The sequence below is a fragment of the Theropithecus gelada genome, chromosome 19 (genome assembly GCF_003255815.1).
Source record: "Theropithecus gelada isolate Dixy chromosome 19, Tgel_1.0, whole genome shotgun sequence".
NCBI classification, from domain to species: Eukaryota; Metazoa; Chordata; class Mammalia; order Primates; family Cercopithecidae; genus Theropithecus; species Theropithecus gelada.
Genome location: NC_037687.1, coordinates 13,356,918 through 13,373,080, shown reverse-complemented (window position 1 = coordinate 13,373,080; position 16,163 = coordinate 13,356,918). Strand labels below are relative to the sequence as shown.

General features: G+C 49.0%; 1 protein-coding gene across 5 annotated transcripts in view; it reads right to left on the bottom strand.

Annotated features, from left to right (window-relative positions):
- CCDC130 (coiled-coil domain containing 130) overlaps positions 1-14,066 on the bottom strand; it is a 29,117-nt gene extending 15,051 nt beyond the window's left edge. Inside the window, exons 1-2 of one of the 5 annotated variants that reach the window (XM_025368724.1) lie at positions 13,768-14,066; positions 13,564-13,674 (exon numbers count right to left, since the gene is read on the bottom strand). The gene's annotated coding sequence lies outside the window, so the exon portion shown is untranslated. Of the gene's footprint in view, positions 1-65; positions 242-13,563; positions 13,675-13,767 lie in introns of those variants that run through there. The other 4 variants (XM_025368723.1, XM_025368722.1, XM_025368721.1 and 1 more) reach the window with 4 other exon arrangements.
- Positions 14,067-16,163: the final 2,097 nt, after the last annotated feature.

Below are 16,163 nucleotides of genomic sequence, written 5' to 3'. Positions count from 1 at the left end.
GAGGCCAGGGTGAGACGGCTGCCGGACCCCCGGCCCTCCCCGCTCCTCCGCCCGCGGGGACTTACCTGCCCTCCTCCCGACGTCACGCCACGACCGTGCCCGGAAGTGCGCGCTTAGAGCGCAGTGAAGCTGGGCGCCCTCTCCGCACCACCCGGACGCTGGCGTGAGGCGGGGCGAGGCAACAGCGCTGCACTGATTGGCTGAATGTCGATTCGCCGCGCGCTCTGCGACGCCGAAGTGGGCCAATCCGGGCATGCCCCGCCCAACCGCGATGCTCCATCCTCTGTCCAGAAGCCCAATCCGAGGCCCGGCTCCTGGCACCGCCCTCCGAGGAGTGCTGTCCTGCGCGCTGCAGCCAGTCTGCGAGGGTGAGCAAACTGCAGTACGCGGGTCGAAGCACACTATGCCCGTGTTTTTGAACGGCTAGTGAGCTAAGAATTACTTTTCCAGTTTATTTTTTATTTTTGAGACCGAGTCTCTCTCTGTCGCCCAGGCTGGAGTGCGGTGGCGCAATCATAGCTCACTGCAGCCTCGAACTCCTGGGTTCAAGCGATCCTCCCACCTCAGTCTCCCAAGTAGCTGGGACTACAGGCGCAAGCCACCGCGCCCCACTGATTTTTGTTTGTTTGTTTGTTTGTTTTGAGACGGAGTCTCGCTCTGTCGCCCAGGCTGGAGTGCAGTGGCCGGATCTCAGCTCACTGCAAGCTCCGCCTCCCGGGTTTACGCCATTCTCCTGCCTCAGCCTCCCGAGTAGCTGGGATTACAGGCGCCCGCCACCTCGCCCGGCTAGTTTTTTGTATTTTTTTAGTAGAGACGGGGTTTCACCCTGTTCGCCAGGATAGTCTCGATCTCCTGACCTCGTGATCCGCCCGTCTCGGCCTCCCAAAGTGCTGGGAATACAGGCTTAAGCCACGGCGCCCGGCCGATTTTTAAAATTATTTGCAGCCAAGCATGGTGGCTCACGCCTCTGATCCCAGCACTTTGAGAGGCCGAGGCAGGCAGATCACTTGAGGTCAGGAGTTCAAGACCAGCCTGGCCAAAACGGTGAAACCCTGTCTCTACTAAAAAAAAGACGAAAATTACCGGCTGTGGTGGCAGGCGCCTGTAATCCCAGCTACTCTGGAGGCTGAGGCAAGAGAATCGCTTGAACCCGGGAGGCAGAGGTTGCAAGGAGCCGAGATTGCGCCATTGCACTCCAGCCTGGGCAACAAGAGCGAGACTCCGTCTCAAAAAACAAAATTATTTGCACAGGCAAGGTCTTACTGTGTTGCCCTGGCTAGTCTTGAACTCATGGGCTCAAGCAATCCTCCTGCCTCCCAAAGTGCTGGGATTACAGGCGTGAGCCACTGGGCCCAGCCTCTCTGATCCTTTTTGGAGTCTCGTATTTTGTGGGGCTCCCCTGCATAGGTACATAATTAAATATGGCTTTTGCCCTGTCTGTTTACATGTCAATTTAATTCGTAGCCCAGCCAAAGAACCTATAAAGGTGAAGGGAAGCCATTTTTCACCTACCTACAACAGCCAGGCCCATTCATTTATATATTGTCTATGGCTGCAACAGGGCTGAATTCAATGGTTGCCACAGAGTAAGAGCCCAAAGAGTCTAAAATATTTACCATCTGGCCTTTTACAGAAGAAGTGGGTGGACACTTCTCTTACAGCCTTCAGATTAGCCTGGCCCTGCCTTCTGCACAGGTGAATGGCTTTTGAATTTATTTATTTTTTTGAGACGGAGTCTCACTGTCACTCAGGCTGGAGTGCAGTGGCGTGGTCTTGGCTCACTACACCCTCCGTCTCCCAGGTTCAAGTGATTCTCCTGTTTCAGCCTCCCAAGTAGCTGGGACTACAGGTGCCCACCACCACGCCTGGCTAATTTTTGTATTTTTAGTAGAGACGGAGTTTCACCATGTTGGCCAGGCTAGTCTCGAACTCCTGACCTCGACTGCCCGCCTTGGCCTCCCAAAGTGCTGGGATTACAGGTGTGAGCCACTGCGCCCAGACTGAATTTACTTGTATGCCTTGTAGGGCCTAACAGAATATATTTGTTCATTCAACAGCTAAGCTGTTCATTGGACACCTGCTATACGTCAAGTCCTGGGGATTCAGAGAGGAAAGAGCACACCCTTTTCTCAGTGATGAAGCAGACACTTCAATTGGCAATTTATCAAAAACAGGGTGAGAAGTGATGACAATATTACTACTATTCCTCCTGATGTATATATATATTTTGAGACGGAGTTTTGCTCTTGTTGCTCAGGCTGGAGTGCAAAGGCGCGATCTCGGCTCACCGCAACCTCCACCTTCCTTCCGGGTTCAAGCAATTCTGCCTCAGCCCTGGGATTACAGGCATGCGCCACCACACCCAGCTAGTATTTTTAGCAGAGACGGGGTTTCTCCATGTTGGCCAGGCTGGTCTTGAACTCCTGACCTCAGGTGATCTGCCCACCTCGGTCTCCCAAAGTGCTGGGATTACAGGCGTGAGCCACCGCGCCCGGCCTCCTCATGCTATATTATTCGGCGCTAGGTTCCATCTCTGTTCTAAAGCCAGGCTCTAACAAGTGAATTCTTATGTAATCATGGTGCTGCATACTGAGTGCTCACCACCCACTAGGCACCACTGAGCAATGCTCGGTACTCACTTACATGCATAATCTCATAGAATGCCCCCTAGAAGGTATACTTTTCATCATTTCTGTTTTACAGATGATGAAACAGGCCTAGAGAGGTTAAGTCGCACAGTTAGTGAAGGGTGGAGGAGCTGACCTGCAACTGCTCATGCTAAACCTTGTTCCCTTATCCTCTGAGCTATACTGTTTTGGGTTGTGTGCATTCGACTTAAAGACCATGAGACGCCAGAGAAATCTTTAACGAGGGTAGGGTGTTTGGGAGTGGGCCGGAGTGAGGGTCAGTGAGACCCTGAGACAGAGCAGGGATCCCCTTCCTTACAGGACCCTAAGCATGGAAATAAAGGAAATTTCTAAGTTCCTTCAAGGGAAATTCCAGGCCCCCAGCTAGCCCTGAGAAGTACATCAGTAACTTGTTAAACAAAAAAGTCATAATGACCTAAAACAAAAGCTAAGGAAGTTAGAGTCCCAGAGATGTTTGGTTTCCTTATAGAAATTAAAGATAACATCTTAACATATGTCCCTGCATTGTCTTTCAGAGTCTTGGAAACCCCAGATAAGGGGGGAAGTGAAGACTAAACTTTAGCTATGCCCCTTTTGTTCCAAGTTTCCTCCTGAGGGGCTTAGAGAAAATTACTTCCCCTAACCAGTTGACATTTTTCTACCGACTCAAAATTTGAAATTTTTAAATAAAGCTTCTCTTCCTTAATCCATTGCAAATCAGAAGATGTTTAAATCTTTTTCTTTTCTTTTGAGATTAAGTCTCACTCTGTTGCCCAAGCTGGAGTGCTGTGGCACGATCTCAGCTCACTGCAACCTTCACCTCCTGGGTTCAAGTGATTCTCCTGCTTCAGCCTCCCGAGTAGCTGGGATTACAGGCGCCCGCCATCATGCCCAGCTAATTTTTGTGTTTTTAGTAGAGACGAGGTTTCACTATGTTGGCCGGCTGGTCTTGAGCTTCTGACCTCGTGATGCACCCGCCTCAGCCTCCCAAAGTGTTGGGATTACAGGCGTGAGCCACCGCACCCGGCCTTTCTATATATATATATTTTTTTTCTTTTTTCTGAGACTGAGTCTTGCTGTCACCCAGGCTGGAATGCAGTGGCGTGATCTCGGCTCACTGCAACCTCAACCTCCCAGGTTCAAATGATTCTCCTGCCTCAGCCTCCCGAGTAGTGAGGATCACAGGCATGTGCCACCACACCTGGCTAATTTTTATATTTTTAGTAGAGACAGGGTTTCGTCATGTTGGTCAGGCTGGTCTCGAACTCCTGACCTCAGATGATCCTCCCACCTTGGCCTCCCAAAGTGTTGAGATTACAGGCGTGAGCCACCGCGCCCTGCTTAGAAGATGTTCAAATCTATCTACAAACCTGTAAGCCCCCACTTTAAGATATTCTTCCTTTTTAAGTGGAAGCCAATGTGTAATCTCCATGCATTGATTTATGATTTTGCTTGTAGCTTCTGGTTTCCTGAAATTTACACCTGCCTTTAACAACTCCCATCTGCAAGCCATTGGTGATTTCAGGTCTTAAGCATGAGCTGCCCCGATTCTCCTTGCATGGCGCCCTGCAATAAACACCTTCCTTTCTATCACTGCAAAGACCTTAGTGTGGGTATCTGGTTTTACTGTGCTGGGTGAGCAGACCTCAGTTGGGTTCTGTAAGAACTCCTGTAAGGAGGGACCTCTGACCTGGATGAGGCGGAATGAGTCAGGTGGGGGGTGTGCAGTAGAGAGGCGTGCTCGTGGATCCCCAGGAATGGCATTTCACCCCAATAATCTCACTCAGTCCATCTGGATTTTGATTGAGCCCTTGTCTTGTACCTGAACCAAGAGGTAGTGACGGAAAAGGCACAGAATGATGTCATCTTTGGAGCAGTACTTCGCAGGGAGAGTGAGAAGCCTTGGCGTGTAGAGTCTCACTGTTACTACTTAATGCACAGGGCAAGTGATGGAGCCTGAACATCAGCCTGGGATACAAAGAGGCTGTTCTATAAAGATGCCAAATGCAGGCCAGTTCTGGTGGGGCCAAAGGAATTGATACAGGAAGGGGAAGGCATAGGGCGAAGGGAAAACTTCCCTTTCACCTTCTGAAGTTTCACTGAAATGAACTGACAATAGACAAATTAACAAGAGAAAGGGCATAGAAATCGATGAACATGCATAATCGTGGGAGCCATATAAAATGTGAGACTCGTAATTCCAGCTACTTGGGAAGCTGAGGCAGGAGAATCGCTTGAACCTGGGAGGTGGAGGTTGCAGTGAGCCGAGAGAGATTGCACCACTGCACTCCAGCCCTGGCGACAGAGTGAGACTCCATCTCAAAAAAAAAAAAAAAAGAAAAAATTGAGACTCAAAGAAGGGCCAGATGGTTGTGGCTTAAATACTCTCTTCCTAGAGGAGAGAGAAATGGAGAGTGTAGGCAGCTTTGAGGGGAAATGAATGATTTTCAGGGGGATTGTAGGAGCCCAGTGAACAGACAATGGCCTGGGACAAAGTTCCTCTGAACTCTGAAGGAGGCGACAGAAAGGTGAGGGGCAGAACTTTATTGTGAATAAAGGCTGTCTTATTATACAGATAAAGTCTCCCATGTAATCTCCAAGCCGCCCACAGAAGAGTAGATGAAGTCTGTTGACAATATTTAGTCTTTTCTCTTTGCCAATGGTTAATATTTCCTGGATATTTGATGAGATTCTTAGGGAGGGGTCATCTTAAGACAACTGCATTTCTTTTGGAAGAAGTTTTCATCAGTCACATAAGGGAACTATAAAAAGAGAGCCCCTGCCCGTGCTTGGGAGATGGGGAGAAACAAGAGAAAGTTAGGAAGTCCTTGGTTCTGAGGCAGCTTGTAAGGCCTTCCAATTTCCTTTATTTTATTTTTTTATTTTTGGTTTTTGCTTGCTTTGTTTTTTTTGAGACAGGGTCTCCACTGTCACCCAGGCTGAAGTGCAGTAGTGCAATCACAACTCACTGTAACCTTGAACTCCCGGGTTCAAGCCATCCTCATACCTCAGCTTCCTGAGTAGCTGGGACCACAGGCATGTACCACCATGCCTGGCTAATTTTTTTTTTTTAAATTTGTAGAAATGAGTTCTTCCTATGTTGCCCAGGCTACTCTTGAGCTCCTGTGCTCAGGTCATCCTCCCACCACTCCAGCCTGGGCACCATAGCAAGACCCCACCTCTTAAAAAAAAAATTTCTGGCCAGGCATGGTGGCTCACATCTGTAGTCCCAGCACTTTGGGAAGCCAAGGCGGGTGGATCACGAGGTCAGAGGTTCGAGACCAGCCTGACCAACATGGTGAAACCCTGTCTCTACTAAAAATACAAAAATTAGCCAGGCATGGTGGCGTGTGCCTGAAATCCCAGCTACTCGGGAGGCTGAGGCAGGAGAATCACTTGAACCCAGGAGGCAGATGTTGCAGTGAGCTGAGATCGCACCATTGCACTCCAGCCTGGGTAATAAGAGCGAAACTTCGTCTGAAAAACAACAACAACAACAACAACAACAACAACTCTATAAAAGCCAAAAGCCTCTAGCCAGCACAAAGAAAGAAACAGACATCTGGAAAGACTAATTAAACCCTACCTGGTTTTGACAATATGTTAGTGATCTCTGGTTGCATAACAAATTACCCCAAAGTATAGAGGCCTAAAACATTTATTATCTCACTGTTTCTTTGGGTCAGGAGTCTGGGTGTGGCTTAGCTGAATCCTCTGCACAGGGCTGCCAATTGAGGTGGTGGATGTTCTCATATAAAGAGGAGGGTAGGGCTGGGCAGACATCCCAAATGGCTTTGGTCACAGCCACAAATCAAATATAAAAATGTCTAAGGCCAGGCACGGTGGCTCACGCCTGTAATCTCAGCACTTTGGGAGCCCGAGGCAGGCAGATCGCAAGGTCAGGAGTTGAAGACCAGCCTGACCAATATGGTGAAACCCCATATCTACTAAAAATATAAAAATTAGCCAGGCGTGGTGGCACATGTGTTGGGACTACAGTCCCAGCTACTCAGGAGGCTGAGGCAGGAGGATTGCTCGAGCCCAGGTGTTTGAGGCTGCAGTGAGCTATGATTGCAGCACAGTACTTCAGTATGGGTGACAGGGAGACCCTGTGTCTTAAAAAAGTTAAAGACAACGGAGAGCTATATGTATTTGAGCGCAACTGATTTATATAAATAACTATAAATCCATTTATTTGTTTATTTATTTATTTAGAGATGGAGTCTTGCTCTGTCGCCCAGGCTGGAGTGCAGTGGTGCAATCTCGGCTCACTGCAACCTCTGCCTCCCCAGTTCAAACAATTATCCTGTCTCAGCCTCCCAAGTAGCTGGGATTACAGGTGCCCACCACCATGCACAGCTAATTTTTTTTTCTTTTTTTTTTGAGATGGAGCTCGCTCTGTTGCCCAGGCTAGAGTACAGTAGTGGCTCGATCTCAGCTCACTGCAAGCTCCGCCTCCCGGGTTCACACCATTCTCCTGCCTCAGCCTTCCGAGTAGCTGAGACTACAGGCGCCTGCCACCATGCCTGGCTAATTTTTGTATTTTTAGTAGAGACGGGGTTTCATCGTGTTAGCCAGGATGATCTCGATCTCCTGACCTCATGATCCGCTTGTCTCGGCCTCCCAAAGTGCTGGGATTACAGGTGTGAGCCACTGCACCCGGCTTTTTTTGTATTTTTAATAGAGACAGGGTTTCACCACGTTGGCCAGGCTGATTTCGAACTCCTAATCTCAAGTGATCCACCCGCCTTGGCCTCCTAAAGTGCTAGGATTACAGGTGTGAGTCACCTCACCCAGCCTTATTTTGTTTTTATCTGGCAAAGGAACTTAACACAAGAAACTTCTGTTAGGTAAGCAGTCAGTCAAAAGAGTTTTAAACAGATGTGAAGAAATGGGTACCAAGAACTCAGGAGAAAATGAATCCGTAACAGTGATGATCTATGATGGCAATGATGTTATGGCTGTGATGATGTCATAATGATGGATGATGCCATTCCACATGACTTTTCATCCCCTTTTCCACTTCTGTTCATCCACTGAAATTTCCCGGGGGCCCAAGGCCACGATGAAGAGGAAGCTTCCCAGAACAGACATGACATGGAAAAGTCATGCTTCACTAATTAGTGGAAAGTTAGGTGTTGAGGGACAGTCCAAAAGACACCCTGAGCCTTTTTGGTTGAGGAGGAACATTTGAATCATAAGAATCAGTGTGGCCAGCTTTGTCTAGAATCCAGTGGCTACTGGGATACTCAACACCAAGTGGCAGATGCCCTGTTTCGAAACAGGGAAGGCCAGAAGAATGATCATTCTGATAGATTCGTCCATACAAAGAGCTAGCAGCACTTCGTTGGCATTCCTGAAGCTTACTTACCTTTGGAAAACTGTCTCATTTATATTATTTCCCAAGGGCATGGAATATGCTCTAGAACTGTCCAACAGGAGAATCACCAGCTACATATGGCTACTTAAATTTATTTATTTATTTTTTGAGATGGAGTCTTGCTCTGTCGCTCAGGCTGGAGTGCAGTGGCACGATCTCGACTCACTGCAACCTCCATCTCCCGGGTTCCAGCGATTCCCCTGCCTCAGTCTCCTGAGTAGCTGGGATTACAGGCACTTGCCGCCTTGCCTGGCTAATTTGTGTATTTTTAGTAGAGACGGGGTTTCCCCATGTTGCCAGGCTGGTCTTGAACTCCTGACCCCAGGTGATCTGCCTGCCTCAGCCTCTCAAAGTGCTGGGATTACAGGTGTAAGCCACCGTGTCCCGCCAGCATCCACCTGCTTTTTTTTTTTTTGAGACGGAGTCTCGCTCTATCGCCCAGGCTGGAGTGCAGTGGCGTGATCTCGACTCACAGCAACCTCCACCTCCTGGGTTCAAGCAATTCTCCTGTCTTGGCCTCCTGAGTAGCTGGGATTACAGGTACGCGCCACCACACCCAGCTAATTTTTTTTTTTTTTTGAGACAGAGTCTCGCTCTGTCGCCCAGGCTGGAGTGCAGTGGCCCGATCTCAGCTCACTGCAAGCTCCGCCTCCCGGGTTCACGCCATTCTCCTGCCTCAGCCTCCCGAGTAGCTAAGACTACAGGCGCCCGCCACCTCGCCCGGCTAGCTTTTTGTATTTTTTAGTAGAGACGGGGTTTCACCGTGTTAGCCAGGATGGTCTCGATCTCCTGACCTCGTGATCCACCCGTCTCAGCCTCCCAAAGTGCTGGGATTACAGGCTTGAGCCACCGCGCCCGGCCAATTTTTGTATTTTTAAGTAGAGACAGGATTTCGCTATATTGGTCAGGCTGGTCTTGAACTCCTAACCTTGTGATAAGCCTCAGCCTCCCAAAGTGCTGGGATTACAGATGTGAGCCACCGCACCCGACCCCACCTGCTTTTCTATGTACTCTGCAGTTGCTGGATTGGGACAAAGGGCCAGAAGTTTCTATGAACTACCTGGGAAGAGCAGGAACTTGAGTAATTGGGATCCTGCTCCTAGAAAATGGTCTGACCAGTATCATCCACACTGAAGACACTAGAACAAAAGCTGAAGAAAGCAAAGAAGTGGCCAGGCATGGTGGATCATGCCTGTAATCCCAGCATTTTTGGGAGGCTGCAGTGGGAGGATCCCTTGAGCCCAGGAGTTCAAGACCAGCATGTGAAACCTAGCGAGATGCTCTCTCTTCAAAAAAAGTTTAAAAACTAGGCTAGGTGTTCTCATGTGCTTGTAGTCACAGATACTGTGGAGATTGAGGCAGGAGGATCACTTGAGCCCTGGAGTTCGAGGCAGCAGTGAGCTATGACTGTGCCACTGCACTCCAGCATGGGTGACAGAGCGAGACCCTCTCTCTCTCTCTCTTTTTTGTTTTGTTTTTTTTTTTTGAGACGGAGTCTCGCTGTGCTCCCAGGCTGGAGTGCAGTGGCGTGATCTCGGCTCACTGCAAGCTCCGCCTCCCGGGTTCACGCCATTCTCCCGCCTCAGCCTCCCAAGTAGCTGAGACTACAGGCGCCCACCGCCACGCCCGGCTAGTTTTTTGTATTTTTAGTAGAGACGGGGTTTCACCATGTTAGCCAGGATAGTCTCGATCTCCTGACCTCGTGATCCACCCGCCTCGGCCTCCCAAAGTGCTGGGATTACAGGCTTGAGCCACTGCGCCCGGCCTTTTTTTTTTTTTAGAAAGAGTCTTGCTCTGTTGTTCAGGCTGGAGCACAGTGGTGCGATCTCAGCTCACTGCAACCTCCGCCTCCTAGGTTCAAGCAATTCTCCTGCCTTAGCCTCCTGAGTAGCTAGAATTAGAGGTGGCCACCACCTGGCTAATTTTTGTATTTTTAGTAGGGATGGAATTTAACCTTGTTGGCCAGGCTGGTCTTGAACTCCTGACCTCAGGTGATCCACTCGCCTCGGCCTCCCAAAGTGCTGGGACTACAGGCGTGAGCCACCGCGTCTGGCCGAGACCTGTCTCTTAAAAAAATGGAAAAAAAAGAGCAAAGACTGCCTATTTTGTTTATCACTGCATCCCCAACATTTAGAGCTATGTAGTAGCACTCAGTAAATACACTGAATGAATGAATTGATAAATGAATGAGGGAGTACTTAGAAGATGTGGGTAAGTACGAAATAAAATTAGGCTGGGTGTGGTGGCTCACGCCTGTAATCCCAGCACTTTGGGAGGCCAAGGCAGGTGGATCACTTGAGGTCCGGAGTTCAAGACCAGCCTGGCCAACATGGTGAAACCCTGTCTCTACTAAAAAATACAAAAATTAGCCGGGCTTGGTGGCAGGTGCCTGTAATCGCAGCTACTTGGGAGGTTGAGGCAGGAGAATCACTTGAACCCGGGAGACAGAGGCTGCAGTGCGCCGAGATTGCACCACTGCACACCAGCCTGAGCGACAGAGTGAAACTCCATCTCAAAAAAAAAACAAAAAAAAAACAAGCAGGTGGAGGCTCTAGAGAATTAATAAAAGGGAGGAGCTATGGCTTTTTGTATGCATATTAGCCAGGTCAGAAGAACTAATGATAATGGTATATCCTATAATTTACTTGGATATTCCTATATTCCAGACTTGGGATATTCCTAAAATACGCACCACAACATGGAGAAAGAGGCCAGTTTTAAATTTTATTTTTCCTCAGGCAAACCCCAGCGTGTCTTGTGCTTAAACACCGTAATTTCCCACAAAGGAGCCCCTGCCACTGCTGTGTTAACCACCACCATAATTTACTCGTTAGCATCAGGAATAACAATGAGTTTGTCTGAGTGGTAACAACAGCTTGGAAGAGCTGACTCCAAAAGATGTGTTTACGGGACCGGGCTGGGGGCTGGAGGAAAAGAAAAAAAAGACAGGACACTGGGGCAGCTGGGTGGCTTAAACAACTTCTGGTAGGGGACAGGGAGGGAGCATCCTGTCAGAATCTGGGTGTTTATAAGTCCTTAGAAATCACCTCCGCCGGGCGTGGTGGCTCACGCCTGTAATCCCAGCACTTTGGGAGGCCAAGGCGGGTGGATCACGGGGTCAGGAGATCAAGACCATCCTGGCTAACATGGTGAAACCCCGTCTCTACTAAAAACACAAAAATTAGCTGGGCGTGGTGGCGGGCGCCTGTAGTCCCAGCTGCTGGGGAGGCTGAGGCAGGAGAATGGTGTGAACCTGGGAGGTGGAGCTTGCAGTGAACCGAGATTGCATCACTGCACTCTAGCCCAGGCAACAGAGCGAGACTACATCTCAAAAAAAAAAAAAAAAAAAAAGAAATCACTTCAACATCCTCATTTGACACAAGGGAAAACAAGTCCAGGGAAAAGTTAAGTGATAATGTCACAGAGCTTATAATGGCAGAACTGGGAACAGACTCAAGTCTCCTGATTGTTTGAGACAGAGTCTCGCTCTGTCTTCCAGGCTGGAGTGCAGTGGCACGATCTCGGCTCACTGCAACCTCTGCCTCCGAGGTTCAGGCGATTCTCCTGCCTCAGCTGGGAGTAGTTGGGACTACAGGTGCCCACCACCATGCCCGGCTAATGTTTTGTATTTTCAGTAGAGATGGGGTTTCACCATGTTGGCCAGGCTGGTCTTGAACTCAGGTGATCTGCCTGTCTAGGCCTCCCAAAATGCTGGGATTACAGGCATGAGCCACTGTGCCCCGCTGAGGTCTCCTGAATCTTGGCCAGGGCTAGTTCAACTCAGTTGAACTGTTGATTACATTCATCCATTGTGTTTCATATAATCCAACTGGGTCAACCAGTTTCCAGAAAATCTGGCTGTTTTAAGAATCTTGGCTGAGTACAGAGGCTTATGCCTGTCATCCCAGCACTTTGGGAGGCTGAGGTGGGAGGATCACTTGAGCCCCAGGGAGTTTGAGACCAGCCTGGGCAACAAAGCGGGGCCTCACTTCTACAAAACAGAACCAAAACTAAAACCAGCCGGGCGCGGTGGCTCACGCCTGTAATCCCAGCACTTTGGGAGGCTGAGACGGGCGGATCACGAGGTCAGGAGATCGAGACCATCCTGGCTAACGCGGTGAAACCCCGTCTCTACTAAAAAATACAAAAAACTAGCCGGGCGAGGTGGCGGGCGCCTGTAGTCCCAGCTACTCCGGAGGCTGAGGCAGGAGAATGGCGTAAACCCGGGAGGCGGAGCTTGCAGTGAGCTGAGATCCGGCCACTACACTCTAACCTGGGCGACAGGGCGAGACTCCGTCTCAAAAAAAAAAAAAAAAAAAAAAAAAAAAAAACTAAAACCAAAAACCAATTAGCTGTGCATGGTGGAGCACACCTGTAATCCCAGCTACTTGGGAGGCTGAGGTGAGAGGACCCTTTGAGCCCAGGAGGTTGAGGCTGCAGTGAGCTATGACTGCAGCACTGCACTCCAGGCTGGGTGATAGAGTAAGAATCTGTCTTAAAGCAAACAAACAAAAGGGCTGGGCATGGTGGCTCACACCTGTAATCCCAGCACTTTGGGAGGCCAAAGCAGGCGGATCACTTGAGGCCAGGAGTTCAAGACCAGCCTGGGCAAACATGGTGAAACTCTGTCTCTACTAAAAATACAAAAATAGCCGGACGTGGTGGTGCATCCCTGTAATCCCAGCTACTTAGGAGGGTGACGCAGGAAAATCACTTGAACCTAGTGGCAGAGGTTGCAGTGAGTGAAGATCATGCCATTGCACTCCAGCCTGGGCGACAGAACGAGACTCCATCTCAAAAAAAAAAAAAAAAGAATCTCTACAGTGAGAGAATTAATATAGTATACACTTTCTGGTAGACGACAATGGTTAAAGAATTCAAGACCAGGAGTGCTGGCTCACGCCTGTAATCTCGACAGTTTGGGAGACAGAGGTGAGAGGGTCTCTTGAGGCCAAGAGTTTGAGACTAGCCTGGGCAACATAGTGAGACCCTGTCTCTACAAAGGATACAAAAATTAGCCAAGCAGGGTGGTGCATGCCTATAGTCCCAGCTACTAGGGAGGCTGAAGTGGGAGGATCCCTTGAGCTCAGGACTTGGAGGCTACAGTGAGTCATGATTGCACCACTGTACTCCAGCCTGGGGGACAGAGTGAGATCCTGCCTCTCAAAATAAAATAAAACAAAAACAATAAAATAAAGAATTCAAATCTATTTAGTGAAAACTAACAGATTTCTCCCTTTTTTTTTTTTTTTTTTTTTTTTTAAGGAGACAAGGATCTCACTCTGTTGCTCAGGATGGATTGGCACCCCTGGGCTACGGCGATCCTCCTGCCTCAGCCTTCCAAGTAGCTGGGACTACAGACTTGGGCCACCAGGCCTGTGAAGGTTAGCATCTTTGAGCTCCTAAGTCCAACACTATCGCCATCACTTTTATGGTCCGGATGGCGTTTGGGGCATTTTGGGCATTCTATTTCTTGCCTTCATTCCTTCTCCTCACTCATAATATTTAAATATTATCCGCCTCCCTCTGCTGAGATAGGTACAAAGCTCATCCCACCTCTGGATTCTCCAGTGAGGGTTACTCCAGGGCGGGCCCCTTCCCCTTCGCGTCCTGCCAGGCGATCCCCTTGGGGCGAATCATAACTTTTCTGGACCTCAGTTTCCTTCCCTGTAAAATAAGAATAATAATAATACGTCCTTGGGCTGTTGTCGGGACTCTTCAGCCCAGCACTCCCAGCCCGAAGTCCTACCCAGCGCTCACCACAAAGCCTACCCTCTTCTGAGTTTTCTGAATCCTCAAAGCCTCCTCTGAGGTAGAGGCTGGGAACCCCTTTCCTACTAATGGCGAGAACTGGACCATGATCTCAAACTTTTGAGGGAAGGAGCTACCCCGGAAGGCGATGGTCTTCTCCAGAGTCCTCCCAAGGGCGCTCAGTACCAAGTGGGCACCCAGACAAGTTTTCTTATCCCTCCTGGGCCCTTCGGAGCTTAATTCTCCGCTCAGCGAGGCTCCCGGAGGCGGATTCAGCCTTCGCTGGTTGACGCCAGTTCCGAGGCGCAAGCGCAAGTGAGCGCGCGCGGTGGCCTGTGGGAGGCTGACTGTGAGCCTGAAGCTCAGCCCAGACGCCGGCTCTGTTGTCAGGGCGACCGGGGTGGGGCGGGGCCAGAACATGGCCACGCCTTTATTTGCTCTTCAATGGCCCCTTGCTTTCACTGGGCCAACCTTCTCTTAATTGTTCTTTGTTGTCAGTTCGTTCCCTCCTCAGTTGGACAGAAGCTGACTTGTAGCGTGTGTCGACCGAAGGACAAGCACAAGCAGGAGGATCTCGGCCATGATTAAGCGCCGGTGGAGACCTCTGTGTCAATTCTGTTCATATACACGTGTCATTTTTTTTTTCTTTCCTCTTTTGCCTTTGAGTACTCTAATTTATTAGCGACATCTGTAATTTATCTACTTCTCCGGCCAGATCGTGCTTAGGCAAAACCGCAAACCTGAAGTTTGCAGAAATGACTCAGTGGTGACTAATTCCATTATGAAAGCATTCTTCACAAAAGAGTTCACAGCAGGATTTCTTTAAATAGAAAACTTACTCAGTGCACTGAAAACGATTCATTTTATATAAAACACATTTGGATACCGGATCCTCTTTCACTTTTTTTTGAGACTGAATCTTGCTCTGTCGCCTAGGCTGGAGTGTAGTGGTGCGGTCTCGGCTCACTGCAACCTCTGCCTCCCAAGTTCAAGCGATTCTCCTGCCTCAGCCTCCTGAATAGCTGGGACTACAGGTGCCTGCCACCGTGCCCAGCTAATTTTTGTACTTTTAGTAGAGACGGGGTTTCACCATATTGGCCAGGCTATTTTCGAACTCCTGATACTCTGATCCGCCTGCCTTGGCCCCCCAAAGTACTGGGATTACAGGCGTGAGCCACTGCGCCCGGCCTATTGTTGTTTTTGTAGTTGTGTACAGACCTAGTCAGGGCCACTGTGTACGGTTGTGCACGTTGTGCCCTGAACAAGTGTGCCTGGCTAAGAGCATGAGAATGGGGCTGAAGCCCAGCCTAGGCTGTGTTCTCCAAATTGGAGGATAGGACACCTACTTCTAATTTGTCTTTTAGACAGGGTACTTTATTCTATTTGCATGAAGTTTCCGTGTGTGCCAGCTGTCTTTCTGCACACGATACTTTTAGTGTCAAAAATGTAATCAGGCCGGCCGGGCGCAGTGGCTCAAGCCTGTAATCCCAGCACTTTGGGAGGCTGAGACGGGTGGATCACGAGGTCAGGAGATCGAGACTATCCTGGCTAACCCGGTGAAACCCCGTCTCTACTAAAAAAATACAAAAAAACTAGCCGGGCGAGGTGGCGGGCGCCTGTAGTCCCAGTTACTTGGGAGGCTGAGGCAGGAGAATGGCGTGAACCCGGGAGGCGGAGCTTGCAGTGAGCTGAGATCCGACCACTGCACTCCAACCTGGGCGATAGAGGGAGACTCCATCTCAAAAAAAAAAAAAAAAAAAAAAGTAATCAGGCCTGGCGCGGTGATTTTATATATATATATAAAATCAGATATAGTTAGAAAAAATTTAAAAGTTCTTTGTCATACAGCAAGTATATGTCTTGATCCAGGAGATGTCAAATCAAGTGGTAAGTTCTCTTACAAAAGTTAGGGCAAGTTTATAAGGCAAAAAGGAAGAAGTATTTTGAGCTTTTTTTTGGTGATTGGCTGTTTTACATTAACTTCTTTTTAAGGCAAATAGAGACGTTTAAGCTCATTTGTCTACAGCGGATTGGTTTAATTTCACTGAATCATGCTGACAAGGATGTAAAACTTACATTTTCGTGTTTCATTTATGATTAGAGCTAGCGTTTCAGGGGAATCAGGATGACAAACTTTGATTGTGTGGTTATGGGTGGTTGGCCTTGGGTAGGGGGGATGAATCTAAACTACAGCCTTCATTTTAATGTTTCCTTTTTTTTTTTGAGACTGAGTCTCACTCTGTCTCCCAGGCTGGAGTGCAGTGGTGTGATCTCAGCTCACTATAATAACCTCCTCTTCCCAGGTTCAAGTGATTCTTGTACCTCAGCCTCCCCAGTAGCTGGGATTACAGGTGTGCGCCACCAAGCCTGGCCCACAATATGCTCTTAATTCCAGAAAGTGGCAC